Raw genomic sequence first — 14,892 nt, 5'->3', positions numbered from 1 at the left:
GGGACAAATGTAGGTACAGGTGGAGGTACATGTATAGGTGATCGAGATTCAGACTATCATCTCACGACAACTGATTTGGTTAGATTTAGAGACAAGATCTATGTGTCAAATTGCAGTGAGCTTAAGAAGCTTATCTTGAGTGAGTTTCACACCAAGCCATACTCAGGTCACCTAGGATATCAGAAGACATTGACAATGGTAAGAAAGTTATATTATTGGCTGAATCTAAAGAAGGAAGTGGTAGAGTTTGTGGCTAGATTTTTATATTGTCAACGAGTTAACATGGAATGTAAGCATCTAGGTGGTTTACTATAGCCTCTAACAATTCCATAATGGAAATGGGAGGTCATTTCCATGGATTTCATTACATATCTTTCAAGGATAGTAAAGCAGCATGATTCTATTATGGCCATGGTTGATAGGTTGAGCAAGGTAGCTCACTTCATTCCAATAAAGACTACATATTCAGCCAATGAGGTAGCACAGGTGATCATCAAAGGGATAGTGAGAATGGATGGTGTTCCAAAGAAGATTATTTCAAGCAGGTATGCAAAGTTCACTTCCAACTTTTGGAAGGAGATATTTATAGGTTTGGATATAGAGTTGGTCTTCAGTACAACTTATCATTCACAGACAAATAGACAAACAGAGAGGGTCAATAGGATCTTGGAGGATATGTTAAGGATGTATGTGATGCACCAGTAGAGGAAATGGGAGGAGTATATTCCATTGGTTGGGTTCACATACAACAATGGTTATCAGGATTCATTGAGGATGAGTCCTTTCGAGGCATCGTGTTAACACCAGAAGATTGTACACCTACTAGTACAATCCATAAGACATTAAAAATGTCTAGTAGAATGCACAGGTAGAAAATTTTCCAGTTGAATTCATTACAAAGATTCCAAAATCAAAGGTTCTCCTAAGGTCCAAATTTTATAAAGGAAATCAATTACGGTCACACGTATATTTCTTTGATAAACGTGTGCACACGACATATCATCAAAAAAGTCACGCAGTTGCAAAAAATGTGACTCGGTAGTGCGGGACCACTCCACACACTTCGAGCTGATTTCTTGATACGAGGTCAACCTAGTACAACCGAATTCGAGTCGCCTTGGAGAAGTGCAGCCCTCAATGGAATCCACTTGTCCTACTCATGTGTCTTTATCATACATGTACCAAGAGAGGGAAAAGGGATTCAAAAAACTCTATATAAACAGGCCATGGGAGAGCCAAAAAAAGAGACATTGTTATGTTGGCAAAATTTCTTGTAAGAAAACCACCATTTCATTGTTGAACCAAGGAAGTGAAGAGCACTAGCATGTTAACCAAATTTATTCTAAGAAACAAAACATCTTAGTGAGTGAAGAACAATCCACCCTTTGGAGAGTCTTCACACTTTGAGAGAAAGGAGAAACTTGCAAAGAGATTGAAGAAAAGAAACATCCTTGTTGAGGATTATTGAGCTCCCTAGCTCAAGGAATTATCTTCAAGTGTTCTAGTATTCTAATTTTATTCAACTTCTACCACCAACAATCAATAAAGGAAGATTTTCCATATATTATTGATGTGTTTGCTCCATTTGAGCATTGTTATGTTCATGCACCTCTTTGTTTAAGTTTATGTTTTTGTATGCATTGTATCTGTTATTTACAATGTTGTGTTTATTTAAGTCTGCCCACGAACAACACCAATTTTGACTGTGATCCTTTGCAGGCAACAATCCACTACTAAGGGGGTGTTTTCTGGTACACTTGTGCTCCAAAAACACTACAACAAGAATGGCCACCATACTGATATATTTTCACTAATCTAGAGATTTTTTGCAAGACCTCTCTACACAAACATCCTTCAAGGTGCTCCTCACCTCCCTGGAATTTTTACAATCCCCCTAAACCTGTTCTGAGCCTGTGGAAGTGAAGAAAATTATGAACCCTAGTTTATCAAGCAATTATATTTTTTTATTTTTTTTGCAACAAATACCCACATATCTTAATTAGGAAGAAAAGTAAGTGGCCATAATCCACATATGTTTTCAAACTATTTCGCTTAATTTTTTGCAAATCATACTAGATTAATTAGTGAAGAAAGTAAGTTTCCATTATCCACGAATCTTATTACTAACCAAAGCAAAAAAAAATTGGACTAGGAGCAAATGTTAGTAAATAAAGTGAGTAATCCCTGCTTCCCTTGCATCTCCTAGACAAACTTGGGATTGCATATGAAAACCTTCTTAAAAATATTTGAATTTCCATCTTTGTCATTAAACTCCACATAGTTTAATATGAAAAAGTAAGTGGCCCATAATCCACAAACAAATTTCTTTTTGCATGCAAGGAACAACCAAAACCTAGTGTAATTAAAAGAATATTGAAAAGGATCATCACATATCCAAATCTTATCATACTTGTATGTTCACATTGCAACACAAACCAAGCCTCCATACACTTTGTACTCAAATACCATCCATTTTTGGATCTTTGGTTACTTAGTCTATTTTGGCTTACCAAGTCACCCCATAAGTGAAATAAGCCTCTTTAAAAACAACCATAACTTGAACAAATTAAGTTTTCCCATAGGGGCCACAAAAAAAATTATAGTTCAGATTAGGACCATTCCGGGTAGGCATCCCATAAGCTGCCATGGTCATTATTCACCACTAAAACATAGTTGTTGACTTTCTAAGGAGCTTAAAAATCCTTCAACAATTCCACAGAAAATAAAACCCAAGCATGGCAGAGACCTGATTCAGAGGGGGTTCAGCTTAGGCCTAGTGCGTGTGGTACTCTTTGGGGCTACCTGACCCATCTAGTGCTAGGTACTGGTAATTGATTACCAAGAAGCTAAATACTCAAATTCTCACATGGAACGAAGGTACTTAGTGGGCAAAACTAGGGCATCATTCCCTATAGGTGACGGTGCAGGTAGCACTCGATCCTCATTACCATTACCTTGGTTGATTCCTCGATTGCTGGAAGGCGTCGCTAGTTCTTCCAGGAGGTTTCCCCAAGACCCATCAAAGGTAATCTCTGCAAACCCAGTTACTTTGAGAGTGGATAGGACGATTAGGTCTTCATAGAACTATTTATCATATGCAACAAACAAAACACTTTTTTGTTTGCTTGGTCACATAGTTTAATTAAAGGAAAATAAACCATTGATAATTTATCTTTTCTTTATGTATGTGATCCATTTTTCATTAATATATATATATATATATCTCTTCCCATCACTAAAATCAAAGCAACGCACAATCTAAATCGACATATGTTTTCAAACTATTTCACTTAATTTTTTGCAAATCATACTAGCTTAATTAGTAAAGAAAGTAAGTTTCCATTATCCACAAATCTTATTACTAACCAAAGAAATTTGTTTTTTGGACTAGGAGAAAATGTTAGTAAAGAAAGTGACTAATCCCTGCTTCCCTTGCATCTCCTAGATGAACTTGGGATTGCATATGAAAACCTTCTTGAAAATATTTGAATTTCCATCTCCGTCATTAAACTCCACATAGTTTAATAGGAAAAAGTAAGTGGCCCATAATCTACAAACAAAAAAAAAATTTCCATGCAAGGAACAACCAAAACCTAGTGTAATTAAGTGAATATTGAAAAGGATCATCACATATCCAAATCTTATCATACTTGTATGTTCACGTTGCAACACACACTAAGCCTCCATACACTTTGTACTCAAATACCATCCATTTTTGGATCTTTGGTTACTTAGTCTATCGTGGCTTACCAAATCACCCCATAAGTGAAATAAGCCTCTTGAAAAACAACCATAACTTGAATAAATTAAGTTTCCCCACAGGGGCCACAAAAAAAATTTATAGTTCAAGTTAGGAACCTTCGGGGTAGGCATCCCATACGCTGCCATGGTCATGATTCACCACTGAAACATAGTTGTTGACTTTCTAGGGAGATTAAAAATCCTTCAACAATTCCACGGAAAATAAAACCCAAGCATGGCAAAGACCTGATTCAGAGGGGTTTTGGCTTAGGCCTAGTGTGTGCGGTACTCTTTGGCGCTACCTGACCCATATATGATATAGTTCTCGGTACTAGTAACTAATTACCAAGAAGCTAAATACTTGAATGCTCACGTGGAACAAAGGTACTTAGTGGGAAAAACTAGGGCATCATTCCCTATAGGTGACAGTGCAGGCAGCACTCGATCCTCATTACCATTACCATGGTTGATTCCTCGGCTTCTAGAAGGCATCGCTAGTTCTTCCGGGATGTTTCCCCAAGACCCATCAGAGCTAATCTCCATAAGGCCCAATTACATTGAGAGTGAACAGGGTGATTAGGTCTTCATAGAACTATTTATTATATGCAACAAACAAAAACCCCTTTTTTTTGCTTGGTCACATAGTTTAATTAAAGGAAAATAAACCATTGATATTTTATGTTTTCTTTATGTATGTGATCCATTTTGCATTAATATATATATATATATATATATATATATATATAGATAGATAGATAGATAGATAGATAGATAGATAAATAGATATATATATATCTTCCCATCACTAAAATCAAAGTAGCGCACAATCTAAATTGATGCCATAGAGGACCCCATGACTCCCTGTCGATCTAGGAATTTTTTAAAACTCCCCCCATTACGGGGAGGTGTACCAGGACTCTCACCGTTTAGATGAAGAAGACATCATTCAACCACCATTATTGGATCTTCCTTTATTGGTGCAACTTTGCTTGGAACTTCCCCACGACAAGGGACACCCTTCACCTCTCCCAAAGGATACCTACACGCTACCCCCTTTGGGAGCGTGCACACTTCTCCTCCGAACAGTCCCTAAGCTACCCATCAGGGTAATCCTCCCCTGACATCCCCACAGAGGAATCCACTGCACATAGTTGTCCAAAATCACTTTTCGATGGTAGCAAATGCACAGATCGCATTTTTAGCTTCACTAAATCTCCCATATTTAAGCAAGCTCACAAACGACTTGATCGAACATGGACAAAATTAGCCATCTATGCCCACAAATCTACCTTCAAATATTCCAAAATTTGAGGGAAAGTAGGGTGAATACCCAAGGAACCACGTCATGACATTTCACATGTGGTTTTCATCTAACAGTATCATGGAAGATACTATTAGTTAAGGCTATTTCAACAAACCCTAACAGGGCCTGCTGCGAAGTGATATAGACCAACCCTCTGTGTCTCACAGAACCTTTAGATCATTAGCTAAAGAATTCCTTACTTTCTTCCAACTCCCAATCCGCCATGATTATGGGTTAGATCTTCTAACCAATTTCAAGAAAACATAGGGTACACACATCTCAGACCATATCCACGAATGGTGGAAATGTTATAGCCTGTGCAAGTCTGATTTTGAAGATAAATTCCTCATGGACATTTTACTGAGATCCCTCACCTCCAAAATCTCAAAAGATGTCGCCAAAAAGTTCCCGTAAAGTGAGGAAGAAACCATCAATAAATCTCAGCAACTGGACATGATCTACAACTAGTCAGGGTATATTTACCATGTACTCCTAGACGCCCCATGCCTACAATCTTATCGATAAATAGCAAGCGCATCCAATACTACTGACAGATTAATTGGGGCCCTATCCCAAATACTTCACATCAGTAGCAGCTAAAACCCTATGTATCCACTGAATGGCCCATCTTATGATGCTACTCCACCATTACAATATATTGGTATTATAATGGTCAACCTACACCTATACAGAATATAGGCAACAGGGTCAACCAGCACTAGCCCCCCAAGGAGGCTCGTATCATCCCCCACAGGGAAATCAATACTCCTCTTTGAGTATGAATAAAATGTATGCTCCCCTAAACTAGTACATTAACCATGGGCAAGAGAATCAATATTCTCCTTTCCGAACTCTGCAAAAGAATAACCTGCCAAAGCAAAACAATGGACAGGTAAATCTAGTGCAACCATCTGTCGCTTCATCGCATCAATCAGAAGAACAACCGAATTCAATTAATTCTTCTAATGGTGCTAGGAAAAACCCCCAAGGGCACCGAGAAGGGACAACCCCAACTAGAACCAAAACTAGGGTATGACCAATAATAACTCGTAGAAATAGGGCAAGAACACTAGTCTCCGGGCTAATCATGCATGCGCCATCTATGGGGGTTATGACCATTATACCTATCATTGTCCCCAGATTCCTGATTTAAAAAGGATACAAGGCAGTAGGGGGAAAAGTGGCCAACTAACTACAATCATGTAGGAACCCTTTCCCCATCAGGGAATTGTTAATACCTAGCAACAAAACACATCTACGAGGAACCTCAAAAAAACTCCTAACCATGATATCTTCATGACATGAGAAGAAGTCCTCTTGCAAATGAGGAATCGTACTTATGAGGCTCCCCCAGAGCCTAGTCCATCCACCTCATCTAAGGCTATACCTAGTGGACCATTAACCATTATGCGAGCTCCCATAGATGTCATGCCCAAAATGGTTAAAGGACCATTACGGCATGTAGGGCCCAATTCAAGAGTTGCCCACAATTACAACATAGCAAATGACTTGGCTTAGTCATCGTCAGTTATGTTAGCGCTTGAAGTCCTGCAAACGTGCCCAACCCAGCGAAAAGCTCTACTTTATGATTTAGGCACCGTCGACCCATCTGATTCCTGCCTCATGGTATTTGACTTGGACAAAGCTACTCCTCAACTACCCTCAACCATCGCTTTCCAAATCCCTGTCTCGGTCTAGAATATCAATATCCATTGTTGCATCTTCGACGAAGGGGCTTCCACATGCATCATGTCCAGATCCGTTTAGAAAAAATTAGGATCCCCTAAACTTAAGCCTTCTGACATAACACTCAGAGTGTATGACAGGCACACTTCTGCCCCCGCCGGTCTATACCCTATTATTCCAGTTAAGTTGGGTGGAAAAATTGTGTCAATAGACATTGAAGTACTCGATGCCCAGTTGAATTACAACATCCTCTTAGGCCAAAGCTATATGTACAAAATGCTTGCAGTCGCCTCATCAATGTTCAGAATCATGATGTTCCCCCATGAGGAAAAGGTCATTACCATTGATCAACTCACATACTACGAGAAGACAACTTCACCCACACCAGATGGAGTGTTTCCTTTAGTATCCCAAGAAGTGGTCACTACTTACATGAGCTCAGTCGAGGCCAGTTTAAGCCATCAAGCCTCCTAGGGACATTCCCAAGAGACCCTCCATAATACAGAGATTGTACATAATCTCAAAGCACCAATTTTAATGATGACTTCAATAAACACCGCACAAACACTAAAATCAATTCCAGACACCTCAACACGTGCAACTGAAGAAGTTGGGTCTTTACCTTTTGCAATTACACAAACACCCTTCTTATATCCACCACCGGGTTTTGTCATCGCAACAATCATGTTTCTTGACCTAGCCCTTGCAATACCAGTCTGATATTTATCCCCCAAGAACATGCCAGCTAGCACAGGTTACACTACGACAAGGGTGTTCCCTATCCCTCCTAAGGGCAACAAGGACACCCCATACGACACCTACCCAAGCTTCACCTATGCCACAAGTAGTGACGATACCAGCACCAACTAAACCAAAACCAATGGATAATAAGAAAGGAAAAAATATAGAAGCCCCAAGCGCTTCCTCCTCTAAGACCCCTCAACCCTGTGCTTTGTGTGAAAACATAAGGCACCCCACTGATAAGTGCCCCGAATTAAAGAGGCTAAAAGAAATGCTATATGCCCCACAAAATCCTGTAAACCATCTAACCTCTATTGAGAAGAATAATTTACCCACGCATTATAAAGCACTGCACACCAATCATGCATGTGCCATCTGCATCAAGTATGGGCATTATACCCATAGTTTCCCCGAAGTGCCTCGATACAAAGATGTGTTAGTAAGACTCACTCAACCTAGTTCCCCATTACTCTCCACATAGGATGGCTCCAAAAATATTTTCTATGTCGTAAGCAAAGAAGCACCTTGCTCCTTTCATCTGACTTGTCCATCAACCTCCACCCACGGTCGGAGGCGCCCTCAGTAGGCACGTACCTCACCATCACTAACATGTGCTCTGTGTGACACATCAGAACATTTAATCAACCAATGCCCCGAGTTACGAGCATTAAACTGATTGTATCCAATTCCTCACATCACCCAACCAACAAGATCAAGATACAGGCGTCACACTTGTGAAATTTGCACCAGAAACCATCATGTGTGACATTATCCATGTATTTCTCGATTTTGTCCAATGTTAGGATTCATGCGGTGATTTACTGCAGAGATCCAGATTTTCCCATAGTAGAGACCCAACCATCAAGACATTCATTTCCCCCTGGGAATGAAGCATCAAGGTCCATTCTATGCGTATTTGAGGAAAAGTGACTCCCAGAAACACGGCCTAACCCTTATTATGTGAGGCCCCTTCAACACCACCAAAACAGATTGGATTATCCATATGGTAACCAGGCATCAACACCTGGTACCCTGAGACCAGTATGCAGAATCTGTACCGCTACAACTCATACTAATGAAGTCTGCCCTATGTTACACACATTTCGTCAACTTAGGATTCAACACCAACATCCCATGGAAGAATCTTCTCTTGCCCCCCATACACCAACAAGAGAGCGAGAGCTTCCTCTAAATAGGTAGAAACCACCTATAACTAAAATTCTTCCACCACCCATTGCTGACAATACACAACATCATATACGATTTATTTCCTCGTCCATAGGAACCATGATCCGTGTAGTCTGCTCATCATTTTTTGGTGTCGATACCGCAAAGTCAACCACAACAATAATACCAACTCCGATGATGCAAAACCATCCAATTTGCACCTTGTCAACCTCTCTAGGTTCTATAGCTTCAACCGACGAGTCATATTCGTGTTCGTCCAGTAGCACAACCAAATCTACATCTCAAGATTCAACCCACTCCCATTCAACCATGGATAATATTTTCCATTCAGATGAAGATATCCTTGAGGCCATGATGGAACCCGAGCATCCTTTGGATGCCATGCATCATCGTTCATTTTTCTTACCCAAACAAACGTTTTCCCCTAACAGCAAGAAAACCCGTGACATTTATGCCATTGAAACAAAAGACTTTTACCCCCTAAGAAAAGTGGATTGGTTCAAAAACCCATCCCAACACCCAATGCATTTGAGGAAGGGAACATGTCCAATATCTCACCCACCATAAAAGTGAATATTGCAAAAGATCCTAGAAAAGTTGAGGAAATCTCCCTAGGGGCAGGATGCTCCCCCGAAGAAATAGTCGCATATGCATCGCTATTCCAAGAATATAGAGATATTTTTGCATAGGACTACTCAGATATTCCAGGCTTTAGTCCCGCAAAAGTGGAACATCATATTGACACATGGCTAGACGCCCACCCTATCCGCCAAAAACAACACTATTTTCATCCTTATAAGGCAGCAGCAATTAAGCATCAAATCGATAAGCTTCACAAAGTTGGATTCATCTACCCAATTGCTTACACATCTTGGGTTTCCAACCCTGTACCCATCATGAAAAAACAGGGCACCATTCGCATTTGTACTGATTTTAGGGACCTAAACAAAGCATGCAGTAAAGATAATTACCTAACACCATTCATGGATCAAGTCATCGATTCTTGTGCCAATCATGAGGCCTTATCATTTATGGATGGGTTTTTGGGGTACAACCAAATTCAGATTCGTCATACAGATCACTACAAAATAGCATTCACTACCCATTAGGGGACATTTTCATGCCAAGTCATTCCCTAAATATTGGTGCCACTTTCCAATGAGCCATGAACTACATCTTTCACAATCTATCTCACCTCATTCTCGTATATCTGGATGATCTCACTGTACAGTCCAAGAACTTCGCCAACCATTTAGAAGACTTCCGCCTAGTGCTCCAAATATGTCACCAATATAACCTACGTTTGAACCCTCTCAAATGTGTGTTTTGTGTCAACGCTAGGAGACTCCTAGAATTCATTGTTTCTCAGTAAGGGATCAATGTAGATCCCCTAAAAGTCCAGGCCATTAAGGAGGTACCTCCCCTAAAAAATTTAAAGTAGTTACAAAGCTTACAAGGTAAAGACAACTTCTTACATCATTTTGTACCAGATTACACCACATGCGTGCAAGGTTTTATACGTCTCCTTCGTTAAGACATCCCTTTCTAATGGGATGATCAAGCTCAAAAATCATTCGACGCCTTAAAAGATACCTTATCCCAAGCACCATTGATTAGCCCCCTTGACCACAACAAAATTATACCCTATACCTATCAGCTTCAGAACGAGCCATAGCTAGGGTATTAGTCCAAGATGGCCCAGACAACAAGGAGCATGTAATTTATTATGTAAGAAAGAATTTATCCAGACCTACATTGAACTATGAGCCCAAAGAAAAAAAAAACCCTATCACTTGTACACATTCTACAAAATCTTTGGAATTACATCATCCTTAGGACCACTACGGTGGTAGCAGCCATCAACCCCATACGATACATTCTTACTCGTCGCATGATGAACCACAAATACGCCCGATGGGTGGTGATTCTACAAGAATTTGACCTTCAGTTTACCACCCCCAAGAGCAAAAAAATGCTCATATTAGCCGAATTCATCACATATCTCCCAACAGATAATCAGGGATCCCCGGTTAATGAGGCCCTTCCTAATGAACATCTATTTTTGTTGTCCACAGATGACCCCTGGTACGACAATATCCTTCTCTTTTTACGAACTCAAAAGTACATATCTCAGCTTATGCATGACGATTGAAGACACGTACGCCAACAAGCCCCTTGTTACCTCCTATTAGGAGATGTCCTCTATCGACGAGGCATCGACATCATCCTACGTTGATGTCTTGATCACCAACAAGCTAAGAAAACCATGCAATGACCATCTATCCAGGATGGCCACCGCCCAAAAGATCCTCTGTGCTGGTTATTTCTACCCCAGCCTCTTCCATGATTGTAAACAAGCAGTCAAAATATGTGAGTGATGCCAAAAATATGCTCATAAGGCACATGTGCCACCCTCCCCCTTACATCTAGTTATAGTGGCTGACCCATTCTGCAAATGGGGCATCGATTTTATGACTTATAACCCCCCATCATTTGGAAACCACAAGTACATTGTAGTAGCCGTAGACTATTTTACCAAATGTTCAGAAGCAATGCCCACATATAATAACACCACTGAAACCACCTCATGGTTTTTCTTTAACCATCTCATAACGTGGTTCGGTGTTACCAAAGAGTTTGTGTCAGATCACGATAAACATTTTGAAAATGAAATCTTTCAAGAGCTATGCCAACTCCTTGGTTTCTCCCACCAGTTTGCATCTCCATACTACCCCAAATCTAACAGGCAGGTAGAAGTTTTCAACAAAGTCCTTAAAACCATGCTATAGCGTATGGTAAACACTCACAAAACTAATTGGCACCACATGGTGTTCTTATCCTTGTCGGCATACTGCACCACCGTAAAAGAATCCACAAGATCTACACCCTTCCAACTTGTATATGGTATAGAATCCATACTTCCTATTGAGTGTGAAATCCCCATGCTACACTAAGAAATCAAGCTTTTAGAAGACACCAAACCACTAGAACAAAGATTAGTCCAGCTATATCTTGTCGGTTGTTGGCTTGATGGGCCCTGACCCAGGGTCAACGTTAAGTAGCCAAGCAAATCCCTACACTACTAGCCCTTTCGGCATCAATCCGCAGAGCGCAGACTGAAGTCTCACCCGAAGCAGTATGGGGGGATGCAGGAACCAAGTTTCCGCACCTTAATATGGTTGTGATGTCGATTATTTTCCCTAAACCTTCCTTCGTGCAAACTGATAAGCCCTTTAGGGCTTGTAAGAGTACTTCTCTTATTCATCCTTGAAGCCTCAGTGAAAGTCTCTGATCATCCTTCGCGGAGCCTAAATAGATAGATCAGGCAATTACGCACCTCTGTGATTACTCTTACTTCTGTATTTACTCAGATTCACTTAAGTATCAGTTAACTTTAACATTCATTACGGTTATCCTCACCTCACGTAAACAGATATTCTTACTTGCATTCATATGACAAAGTAAAATACATAGATTCGCGCATCAATATAGCATTAATTCATAACCCCAGTATTCAATATAACATAATCACAAAATTCATAACTAAAGTAAAATAACGCATACACGGATAATTCCATAATACTTCTCTTTATTGATAATCTAGATTTCCAGTACAGACTTTGACTACCCTGCACACACAACTGCAGGGGTCCGCGCACTCAGCTATGAACTTCTACTCAGCTGCTAAGCCTCTTCCTACACTAAGACTCTTCACTCGTAGCTCTTACAAACCCATAAACTTACTCAGAACCCTACCAAAAACTTGTGACTTAGTTGCCTTCAACTCTTCTAAGACTCCCTTTTTATACAATCCTATGGTTCGTGGACCAAGGGAAGATCTCATTAAGCTGACACAACTATCTAAACTAAGGGTAAAAACCCTTTTTGACTACTTACATCTTCGCACTCCACGGCCACAAAATACGGAGACTTTACATTCTTTACACAAAAATTGGCCTTTAGCCCCCAAACTTGGGCTTTTAACCCCAAAATTGACCCCAAGGGACTTGTTCCCAACAGGACCCCAACAAAAATCTGGTGACTCACCCCCGAGTCACTTTGCTAGCGTAGAGATCTTGTTAGGAAGGCATCCCAGCTCCACTTGTACCACTGCGACTTCGGCAGTGCACAGTGTTGCTACCTGCTTCACCTGCTCAACCAACTACTTCGTTGCTAGCTCTGTGATGTCTGCATGTATTTCTGCTATGTCACCTGTAGACTGGCCAATTTTACTTCAATGGAGGCAGTGCGTACGTAGGCCTCCTCCAGCTAAGGCCCCAATCTGACCTTGAGTATCGTCTCCTTATGCTGAGATGCATCCACCTATTCTTTCAGTGCCTTTGCTTCCTACAGCTTTGCTAACCTTTATCTAATGGTGATGGTGTGCGCCGTCACTTTAACCTCATCATATCTCTGTTGCAGCTCTCGCGCCTCTGTCTCCAGCCTCTGCACCATGGGATCCTCCTGTAGCTTGGCGACTACTTCGAGCGATTGCTCGAAGAGTGTAGTGCACTCCTTCACGGCGGAATCTATAGCTGCTACGACATCTTTGACAGTGGCGTCACATTGTTCCTTCACCTCTAGCAGAGTTAAAGGCTAGGTCCGCAACTCAAGTTCTATAATCTTAAGGTTCAGATCAAACTGAACCTTAGTCAGTTATGTTCGCGTTTCGCGCACTCTGGCAATGAGCTTCCAAATTCTCACGTCCACTGGCGCATCTTCAAGAATATCCAGCTCTAGAACAGTCCTACATGCCTCAGCCACTACCTTGGTCATATGCTCATTCTTGTCTGTGATGGCCTTAAGAAGATCAATGGAAGAATTCTTCTGTGTAGCCATCTGAGTGTTGTTCATCCTCTACTCACTGATAACGTTCAATGCATGTTGTTCTCGAGCCCGAAGTTTCGCAATCACACCATCTCGTAGAGTGTGAAGGGATTCACTAGGAAGCGTGGCCAAGTTTAGCCCAACCCCCTTGAGAGCTCTGACAGTGGCCTTGTCAGCTTTTGTTGCTGTGGTCAGTGCTCCATCATGCAGCGCTATTGCCCGAGGATCCATTGTGTGCACCATTTTTGCTACCTCCAATGTTCCAAGTTCCAAACTAGTTGACGTCGCACTGATTCTCCCCACACTAGTTTGTACCTATAACGCATGGATCTATATCTCTCATAGACTCGTTTGAATGGCACTCAAGGCCTGTTTCTGCTGCTACTCGAACTGTTGCAGCAGTTCCGTGGTCACATCCCACACTGCATCACCAATGTCATTCAAATCACCCTTTGTCAAAGTGATTGGTTCAAGGGATGTTTTTCTAGCCTTGGACTTCTTCCGTGGCCCTACTTTCTCCTGATCCCTATTGCGCTTAACCCAGAACAAAGTAGTCTCTGGGTCTTCTCCTCCCTAGTCGAATCATTGCTCTTCCTCAGGAGATTTCTAACTCATGTCGAAGTCGCGCTCCTTATCTTCTTCCTGCCCTTCTGTCTACTTTGTGGCAACGCACTCTGCTTTGGCTTTATCCTCAGCCTCTTTCTTATGCTTCTCAGCCAATTGTTCCATATTTACTCTGGACTCTTCCTTCTTACACTTCACTGCAAACTTGCTAGACCTAGCTGTCAAGTCTAAGGCTGTGCGCCACTCTGCGGGCCAGTGGTCGAGGACCGTTGCGATCGCATTGTCTATGGCACTCACATGGAGACATAGTGAAAGTCTGCCATGAACTCCACGTACTCTGCTAATTGATCGAAGACATTCAGTGACAACCACAGTTTGTGGTTGATGGCCATGTTGATACTCATCTCCATCAAGACCTAAAATATCTTGCCATCCTTGACCCTTTAGGGGTCCTTGGTGGCCTAGAGCGAAGTGAACTTCACTGCTTCTGGTAAATCCAGCACGACCGAAGGAAACTGATTATCCTCTGGTAACTCCCATGCAACCAGTGTTATCACTCAGGTTGTTCCCTTTGACTCCCAAGGGAATACAGCTGAGGTAACCACAAACCAATCTTTGGACTGCAGTTTCTAGCCCACCTGCAATCAGAGAGGGCTCTCTCTTTATGATTTAACTTTGTTGATGATGATTTTAGGCTAGTTATTGAGTTCAAGGGATTTTGTTTGAGTTTGGTGGGATGGATGAGGCTTCCAAGTAGAGAGGTAAGTATAGTGTGAGAGTTTCAAACCATTGGGCATGGAGTCAAGGATTAGGACTACTGGTGCGTTTTCTTGGTCACAAGA

Source organism: Pinus tabuliformis, chromosome Q, assembly GCF_031772625.1.
Source record: "Pinus tabuliformis cultivar Carrire ecotype Pingquan chromosome Q, CPIR1, whole genome shotgun sequence".
In the NCBI taxonomy this organism is placed as follows: Eukaryota; Viridiplantae; Streptophyta; class Pinopsida; order Pinales; family Pinaceae; genus Pinus; species Pinus tabuliformis.
This window is presented reverse-complemented; position numbering follows the sequence as displayed.